We start from the raw sequence: 10796 nt of genomic DNA on the forward strand, positions 1-10796 counted from the left end.
CCATACACTTCAAAACTCTTTCGTATTCTACTCATTACCCAGTTGCAGAGCTGCTTCTGAATTTGTAGGTGTCTGTTGTCTCAATACCAGTTGTCTGTTATCTCAATACCACATTCTCAGTACCAATTTCTGTCTTAGTTCATTCAGGCTGCTATAATGAAATAACATAATCTGTGATGGGGTGGGGGGTGGGTTATAAAAAACTGCCATTTATTTCTCACAGTTCTGGAGGCTAGTAATCCAAGATGAAGGTACTGGAAGTTTCAGTCTCTTGACAGCCCACTTCCTGGTCCACAGACAACAACTTCTGCCTCTGCCCTCACATGGAAAAAGAGTGAGGCGCTCTTTGAGATCTCTTCTTTAAGGGCACTAATCTCACTCATGAGCACTCCATAATCAGGATCTAATGACCTCTGAAAGACATTGCTTCCTAATACCATCTCCTGGGGAGGGGAGTTTAGGATTTTAAGGTTGAATTTGGGGAGAATGCTAACATTCAGTCTATAAAAGAAGACAGTATAGGAAAACTACAGAAATCAATAAACTCGGCTATTGTTTTGATTAAAATAGAGCCAAGTGCATTTTTGTTTTACATGTTTTAGTTTATATTTGTTATTATTCTTCTAAAAAACAAACATAGTGATAGTTAATTCTTCCATGATGTTTTTGAAAATGTGTTGTTCTGCATTGGCTATAAGTCTCCTCTCTGACTTTGAAGACCTTGGAAAGCTGCCAAATATCTCAGAACTTGTTATCTTGAGTCTTAAAGTGAATAAAATGACCTCAGTACTACCTGCCTTATAAAATGCTCTGCCGATTGATGCATACAGTATGCATATACTTTGAACCAAGAATATTTTGAGACTGCAGGTTTGGGTGTTATTGGAATACATTTGACTCTATATCTCTTTTTATGGAAACAGATATACATACTTAATGTCAAATAGTTTGGATCTTTTTATTAGCTAATATGATTAGCTAATGTGATTAGTAGAATAAGCAGACTCTTCCCATCTTAGTGTGTGTATCTGCCTTCTCCTAGAACTCAACACAAAATGAGCTTCATGATTCACATTTATGCTAACATGGAGACAGAACCACCTCGTGCAAAACAGGTAAAAGCAGGTATAAGGTGCCATGAAGGGAAATGAGATTGAATGTCTTCAACTTCTCTTTGTTTGGCTTATCATGTGTCATAGAGATGTTCTCCTACATGCAGTAGAAACAAAAACATCCCTTAACACTCTGTTTGAGCAATTCAAAATCATATTTTTTATGTTATGTGAGTTTCAAGTGATAAATCCTCTTCAAGATAACTCAGGGCTTCACAAAAATGTAAAAAATATGTTTAAAGTTTGAAATGATTCATATTTTTAGTATTCATGGCAAAGAACTTCTTTTCTAGCCTTAATAGGATTTCAAATGGACTTTGATGTTTTAGTAAATAAGAACTAGCTTTTTCTTTTTAAGCTCCTGTGTCTTATGTAAATGGCTGTGCTGATTTTTATGGAATTGAATATTCCAGAAAATGTCACGGAACCTAAAGCAACTTAACATTCTGGTTTTTAGATCTTAAAGGGATATGGTGTTAAATATAGGTTTTGATACCCATCCAACCTGTGGAAGGTTTTCTCTGTGCATGTTACTTTCAAATTTGAGAACTTAGTATGTCAATGAAGGGAAATCTGTATACCTGTTGAAAACAAAATAGAAATAGGAATTCTGAAGGAATTATTGTAATTTACTTGAATAAGCACTATAAGGGGTCAAAGACTATCAGTGGAGTGACGATAGATTTCTTTTGAGACTTCAAAACCTTTTTACTACCAAAACAGCTATTATATTCTGAAAGGCATTCTGTCTTTACAAAAAGCATTATCCAGAATTTTAACTTATTTTCACAAGAACATTCTACAAAATTAGTGTACCTTTGTTTAAAAATAAGATTCTCCCACCTGAGGTCTGAAATTTATTAATGTGAATATTGTAAGCATTTTTAGAAGAAAATAATTTTGTAAAAGATGTAAGTTATGAAAAATACCACAGTGAAGTACAACATTCACAAACTTACTGGAACCTTGTCCTAAAAATGAACTAATTATTGGATCATATGGCAAACTGGTTAAGAAGGATAAGAAATTACTTTATATCATTAAAAAACATATGACTATCCACCTGCCCTTCTAAAACTTTTTCCTCTCATGTTCTGCTATTTTACTTAGAATTTCTGTCCATTACACTATTATTTTAGGTTAAGGAACAGTGTGTTTAGACAGCTGCTCATTAAAGTACTAAATAGAAAAGGTAGTAAATTAAGCTTTTCACACACAATTTATATATTATCTTATAATGTGTAAGAGACAACAGCATAATAAAGATAAATTCTCCATCAGTCTTAGTTACAATAGGGCACTTTTTGCTTTTATGCCTCTCATTTTATCTAAATTCCTTTGGGAAATGATGTAAGTTCTTTTAAACATTGCTTTAAATTATATTTAGTTTTTAACATATTTTAAAAATATGGAAATGTATAACATGTGAAATTTCCATGTCAGTGTTTTCTGTATATTTTCTCCAGCTCTTTCTTGAATTACAGACAGCTATTGTACAACTATACCACCCACCCACACACATTTATTCGTTTACACATATTTCTTTTTAGTGCTGTTTTGCAAAATTGGAATATTAATTATACTTCTCTGCAACTTGCTTTACTTACTATTTTTATTTTTTCTCTATCTTTTTGCAGCTTTGTGATAATCCCAAGCATTAAAACACATTATAATGTCAGTGGAATAAATTAGGCATACAGTGCCCATTAACTAAGGTTTCCAGAGGCAACTCTTTTTGTTATTGATACAATGCAAATACAACTTTTTCATGCAGGGTTGCCAAGGCCCTGGAGTAGAAATCTAAATCATAACCAAAACAAACATTATCACCACACAGAAAGTAACAGAAAACATTTATGTAGGTTTTGAGTATTTGAATAATATTTTAATAATTAGGTTTTAAAGCAGAAACTGACAGCTTTGTCGACCTCACCCATCCTATGTTGTCAGATGGAGGGTATGGATCTGGCTGATAGGGAAATTGAGGTAGGTAAATAGAATAAATAAAATGATATTATGTACCTGTGCTTCGGTTTAAGGATGATAAAATTGTTTAAACTTACGTCCACATTTTTGGGTCGTTCCCTACCCCTACATAAGAAAATCCACCTCTTAGTTCTTCAATTGTTCAGATCTCAATCAACACAGTGTTTTGTCATTAGCATGCCAGAAATGCAATGTTTTCATGAAATGAATTACTAGTTATATCATAATGAATATTAGCATGAACTATCATTGTCCCATAACATTAAAATGTTCAAAATATATTAATTGGCTAAAATAATTTACAGCAAATCCCTAAAGTGGCATTATCCAGGTATAAAAATCCAGAGGTGTCTTTGCCTTTGACCTAGTCCAATGCCCATGGCTTGAAGTCTCTTTAGCCCTACGTTCAGCTGTTGACACAGGAGAATTTCTCATTATTTGACACTTACTGAAAAAGATAAAAGAACATCACTTATTTTGTCCTTAGAGGATTGAAAGGCAGAGAAGCTACAAGATAGAAGTTGTACCTCAAAGGTTTTTGAAACAATACATATGCACTGTTTTGCGTCTGCTATGGGGGTCTGATGAATGACAATATATGTAACGCATTTGGCCCTGAGACACACAGGATGAAATATAAGTGGAGAGAAGGGATTAATAACCATCACTCATCTTTTTCTGAGGTTACTTTTACCTACCGAAATGAACCTAAAAATTGTACCTGAACAAATTGGCTCAGATAGATTGCAACATTGACTTTATAGTTTGTCCTAGGGCTGCCCCTGGGCTGAACCTAATGAAACTCAGGCGGGTTATATTAAAACTGAAATAGCTTGTATCTCTACACTTTCTGAAATCTGGTTTCTGCACAGGGAAATGCTGCATGTGTTTGCTGCAGGCAAATCTTAAATAAACCATGACCCTGCAAGAAGAAGAGAATATGTGCAGAGATACTTTAGGGAAGGGATAAGATGGCAATTTTGAATGGGAGCCCACATGGTACAAGTACTCATATTCCATTACCAACTTCAGAAGCTTAATTACTTTGGATAACCATTTTTCACCTTATTTTAGTAATATGTCAAGTATTTCAGGTGGTCTGCAAAAGCCATATAGCCCATGGTCTTAGCCTACCTCGTCAAACATCAGGCAGAAACACTTTCTAAACCCATTAAAAAGAGTCAAGCAGGAAATTGTGAGTATATAGTATTAAGGAGATGGAATTGCTCTTCTTAAATTTATAGAAAAAAAATTCTGTATTTCCTTCATCAATCTCCACTTAATAACATATTTTTTGTTTTTTATAAAACAATGCATGACATATAATACCTATTTAAACTTACAGTGGTAAACAAGATGAAATATTCTTGTTTTTATCCAGACATCTGTAAGAATTTCAGAATTATTACCCTTGTCAAATTCATGTATGCTTTTTTTGTGGAAATGTTCAACTTTTGTTCTCACTGCTCCCTGTCTTCTCCCATCAACAAACCCTGAATACATGGGAATTTCTCACAAGCTATTATTTAACTTCATTCCACAAGTCCATGAGATGTCCTACACAAGATGGGTTAAATCAAACTCTTTCTTTGTGGTAGAAGATAACAACCATTTTATATTGAATGCATAAAATTTTTTCTCAATACTGCAGGGTGATAAAGACAAGAAAAGGCCAATTTAAAAGGGAATCTTTTGAAAACATAAAATGAGGCAGAAATGCTTCACTTTCCTACACAATATGGAAATAATTTACTACCTTTGCAAAAACTAAACTCTAATGATGTAATTAAGTTTATTTTACATTGAGTAAAAGTTACGTTATGCATGAAATGACATAAAAATTTTGGGACAACAAAGAGTGATTCAGGACAACACAGTCACTACTGCTCTTGGTGTGGTTTTTAGGGGGTTGCATAATTGGTGAGTTCCTTACCATCACCTCACCTGGGAAGAGAAAGGGGTCAGGGAACTCCATCCCCCACCCAAGGGAAGCCCTGAGGAGTGTGCTGTGAGGAACACTGCACTCCAGCCCAGATACTAAGCTTTTCCTACAGTCTTTGCAACCCCCATACCTTAGGAAATTCCTAAGTTCCCACCAGGGCCCTAGGTTTCAAGCACAAAACTGGGCAGCCATTTGGGCAGACAGCAAGCTAGCAGCAGGATTTTTTTTTTTTTCATACCCAAGTGGCACCTAGACCTCCACTGAGACAGAACCATTTACTCTCCTGGAAGGAGGGCTGAAGCCAGGTAGCCAAGTAGTGTAGCTCAGTAGATCACACCCACACAGAGCCCAGCAAGCTAAGATCCACTGAATTGAAATTCTCGCTGCCAGCACAGCAGCCCGAAGCCAACCTGGGATGCTGTGCCTTGGTGTAGGGAGGGGTGCCTGCCATTACTGAGGCTTGAGTAGGTGGTTTTCCCGCCACAGTGTAAACAAAGCCTCTGGACAGTTAGAACCATCGGAGCCCACCCACATCTGGGCAAAATCACTGCAGCCAGACTGCCTCTCTAGATTCCTCCTCTCTGGGCAGGGCACCTCTGAAAAGAAGGCAGCAACCCCAGTCAGGGTACTATAGATAAAACTGCCATTTCCCTGGGATACAGCACCTGGGGAAACGGACAGCTGTGGGCACAGCTTTAGCAGACTTGAACATTCCTGCTTGCTGGCTCTGAAGAGAGCAGTGGGTCTGCCAGCACAGCTCTTAAGCTCTGCTAAGAGACAGACTGCCTCCCCAAGTGGGTCCCTGATCCCCAAGCCTCTTGACTGGGAGACACCTCCCAGTATGGTTTGACAAACACCTCATACAGGAGAGATCTAGCTGTCATCTGGTGGTTGCCCCTCTGGGACACAGCTTCCAGAGGAAGGAAGAGGCAACAATCTTTGCTGTGCTGCAGTCTCCACTAGTGATACCCATGCAAACAGGGACTGGAGTGGACCTCCAGCATGCCCCATCAGATCTGTGGCAGAGGGATATGACTGGTAGAAGAAAATATAACAAACAGAAAGGAATACCATCACCACCAACAAGAAAGACACCCACACAAAAACCTCATCCGAAAGTCGCCAACATCAAAAAACAAAAATAGATAAATTCATGAATTTGAGGAAAAACCAGTGTAAAAAGCCTGAAAATTCCAAAACCAGAATGCCTCTTCTCCTCCAAAGGATCACAACTTCTCACCAGCAAGAGAACAAAACTGCATGGAGAATGATTTTGATGAACTGACAGAAGAAGAATTCAGAAGCTAGGTAATAACAACTCCTCTGAGCTAAAGGACCATGTTCTAATCCAATGAAAAGAAGCTAAGGACATTGGAAAAATGTTAGAGGAATTGCTAACTAGAATAACCAGTATAGAGAAGACCGTAAATGACCTGATGGAGCTGAAAAACACAACATGAGAACTTCGTGAAGCATACACAAGTGTCAATAACCAAATTGATCATGCAAAGGAAGGGATATCAGAGATTGAAGATCAACTTAATGAAATAAAGCATAAAGACAAGATTAGAGAAAAAGAAGGAAAATGAATGAACAAATCCCCCAAGAAACATAAGACCATGTGAGAAGGCCAAACCTACATTTGCTTGGTATACCTGAAAGTGACAGCAAGAATGGAGCCAAGTGGGAAAACACTCTTCAGGATATTATCTAGGAGAACTTCAGCAACGTAGCAAGACAGGCCAACATTCAAATTCAGGAAATACAGAGAACAAAGATACTCCTTGAGAAGAGGAACCCCAAGACACATAATCATCAGATTCACCAAAGTTGAAATGAAGGAAACAATATTAAGGGCAGCCAGAGAGAAAGTCTTGGTTACTCACAAAGGGAAGCCCATCAGACAAACAGTGGATCTCTCTGCAGAAACCCTACAAGCCAGAAGAAACTGGCTTGTAAGGTTTATTCAACATTCTTAAAGAAAAGAATTTTCAACCTAGAATTTCTTATCCAGCCAAAATAATCTACATAAGTGAATGAGAAATTCCTTACAGACAAGCAAATGCTGAGAGATTTTGTCACAACCAGACCTGCCTTACAAGAGCACCTGAAGGAAGCATTAAATAAGGAAAGGAAAAACCAGTACCAGCCACTGCAGAAACATACCAAAATATAAAGTCTGTCAACACTATGAAGAAACAGCATGAACTGGCAAAATAAGCAGCTAGCATCATAAGGACAGATAACTACATTAACAGATTCACAGATAACTATATTAACCTTAAATGTAAACAGGCTAAATGCCCCAACTAAGATACACAGACTGGCAAATTGGATAAAGAATCAAGACCTATCTGGTGTGCTATATTCAGGAGACCCATCTCATGAACAAAGATAACATACAGGCTCACAATAAAGGGATGGAGGAAACCAATGAGAATGCTGACACTACATACCAGAATCTCTGATCTCTAGGATACAACTAAAGCATTGTATAGAGGGAAATTTATACCACTAAATACCTGCAGTAGAAAGTGGGAAAGGTCTAAAGTCAACACTCTAACATCACAATTAAAAGAACTAGAGAAAAAAGAGCAAGCAAATTCAAAAGCTAGCAGAAGACAAGAAATAGCTAAGATCAGAGCACAACTAAAGGAGATAGAGACACGAAAAACCCTTCAAAATATCAATGAATCGAGGAGCCAGTATTTGACAAGATTATCAAAATAGATAGACTGCTAGCTAGACTAATGAAGAAGAAAATAGAGAAGAATTAAATAGACACAGTAAAAATGATAAAAGGGACATCACCACTGATCCTAAAGAAATACCAACTACCATCAGAGAATACTATAAACAACTCTACACGAATGAACTAGAACATCTACAAGAAATGGTTAAATTCGTGGACACAGACATCCTCCTGAGACAAAGCCAGGAAGAAGTCGAATCCCTGAATAGACCAATAAAAAGTTCTGAAGTTGAGGCAGTAATTATTAGGCTACCAACCAAAAACAGCACAGAATCAGACAGATTCACAGTCGAATTCTACCAGAAGTACAAAGGGTTACTGGAATCACTACTTCTAAAACTATTCCAAACAATAGAAAAAGAGGGATTCATCACTAACTCATTGTATGAGGCCAGCATCATCCTGATATTAAATCCTGACAGAGACACAACAAAAAAATAAAAATGGAATTTCAGGCCAATATTCCTGATGAACATAGATGCAAAAACAATTAATTAAAATACTGGCAAACCAAATCCAGCAGCACATTACAAAGCTTATCCATGATGATCAAGGCTGGTTCATCCCTGGGATGCAAGGCTGATTTAACATGGGCAAGTCAATAAACATAATCCATTGCATAAACAGAACCAAAGTCAAAAACCACATATCTCGATAGATGCAGAAAAGGGCTTCCATAAAAATTCAACATCATTTTATGCTAAAAACTCTCAATAAATTAGGTATCGATGGAATGTATCTCAAAATAAGAGATATTTATGACAAACCCACACCCAATATCATACTGAATGGGCAAAAGATGGAAGCATTTCATTTGATAACTGGCACAAGACAAAGACGCCCTCTCTCAAAACTCCTATTCAACACAGTATTGGAAGTTCTGGCCATGGCAATCAGGCAAGAGAAAGAAATAAATTATATTCAAATAGGAAGAGAGGCAGTCAAATTGTCTCTGTTTGCAGATGACGATTGTATATTTAGAAAACCCCATCATCTCAGCCCCAAATCTCCTTAAGCCAATAAGTAACTTCAGCAATCTCAGGATACAAAATCAATGTGTAAAAAATCACAACATTCCTGCACACTAACTGTAGACAAACAGAGAGCCAAACCATGAGTGAACTCCCATTCACAAGTGCTACAAAGGGAATAAAATACCTCGGAATAAAACTTACAAGAGATGTGAAGGACCTCTTCAAGGAGAACTGCAAACCACTGCTCAAGGAAACAAAAGAGGAGACAAACAAATGGAAAAACATCCCATGCTCATGGATACGAAGAATCAACATTGTGGAAATGGCCATACTGCACAAAGTAATTCCTAGATTTAATCCTATCCCCATCAAGCTACCGCTGACTTTCTTCACAGAATTAGAAAAAAAAAAACTACCTTAAATTTCATAAGGAAACAAAAATCAGCCCATATATATATACAATCATAAGCAGAAAAAAGAAAAGCTGCAGGCATCACCTTACCTCACTTCAAACCATAGTACAAGGCCGTAGTAACCAAAACAGCATGGCACTGGTACCAAAACAGATGTATTGATTAATGGAACAGAACAGAGGCCTCAGAAATAATGCCACACATCTACAACCATCTGATCTTTGACAAACCTGACAAAAACAAGCAATGGGGAAAGGATTTCCTATTTAATAAATGGTGTTGGGAAAACTGGCTAGCCATATGTGGAAAACAGAAACTGGACCCCTTCTTTACACCTTTTACAAAAATTAACTCAAGATGGAATACAGACTTAAACATGAGACCTAAAACCTATTTTAAAGACTCACAGCATTTTTGAGCATCAATACATGCATCACCAACCCAAAACCATGGAGGCAGAAGGAGGGAAAGCATTTGAAGAGCAAGAAGAAAATCTAGGCAGTACCATTTGGGACATAGACATGGGCAAAGAAAATACTTCATGACTAAGACACCAAAAGCAATGGCAACAGAAGCCAAAATTGACAAACAGGATCTGATTAAACTAAAGAGCTGCACAGCAAAAGGAACTATTACCAGAGTGAACAAGCAACCTATAGAATGTGAGAAAAAACTTGTAATCTATCCATTTCACCAAGGGCTAATATCCAGAATCTAAAAGGAACTTAAACAAATGTACACAGAAAAAAATCAAACAACCCATCAAAAAGTGGGAGAAAGACATGAACAGACACTTCTCAAAAGAAGACATAAGTGCAGCCAACAAGCATATGAAAAAAAACTCATCATCACTGGTCATTAGAGAAATGCAAACCCAAACCACAATGAGATACCATCTCATGCCAGTTAGAATGGCGATCATTAAAAAGTCAGGAAACAACAGGTTCCGGAGAGGATGTGGAGAAATAGGAACACTTTTGCACTGTTGGTGAGAGTATAAATTAGTTCATCCATTGTGGAAGACAATGTGGTGATTCCTCAAGGATCTAGAACCAAAAATACCATTTGACCCAGCATTCCCATTACTGGGTATATACCTAAAGGATTATAAATCATTCTACTACAAAGAACATGCACATGTATGTTTATTGTGGCACTGTTCACAATAGCAAAGACTTGAACCAATCCACATGTCCATCAGTGATAGACTACTTAAAGAATTGTGGCACATGTACACCATGGACTACTATGCAGCCATAAAAAAGGATGAGTTCATGTTTTTGCAGGGACATGGATGAAGCTGGAAACTATATTCTCAGCAAACTAACACAGGAGCAGAAACCAAACCCTCTATATTCTGAGTCATAAGTGGGAGTTGAACAAGGAGAACACATGGATACAGGAAGGAGAACATCACACACCCGGGTTTGTCAGGGCTCCGGGGTTAGGGGATGAATAGCGTTAGGACAAATACCTAATGTAGATGATGGCTTGATGGGTGCAAGAAACCACCATGGCACGATATACCTCCGTAACAAGCCTGCATGTTCTGCACACGTATCCCAGAACTTAAAGTATAAGAAAAAAATAAAAATATGTAAAAAAAAGTAAAAAAAT

This window comes from Hylobates moloch, unplaced genomic scaffold (genome assembly GCF_009828535.3).
Source record: "Hylobates moloch isolate HMO894 unplaced genomic scaffold, HMol_V3 SCAFFOLD_25, whole genome shotgun sequence".
In the NCBI taxonomy this organism is placed as follows: Eukaryota; Metazoa; Chordata; class Mammalia; order Primates; family Hylobatidae; genus Hylobates; species Hylobates moloch.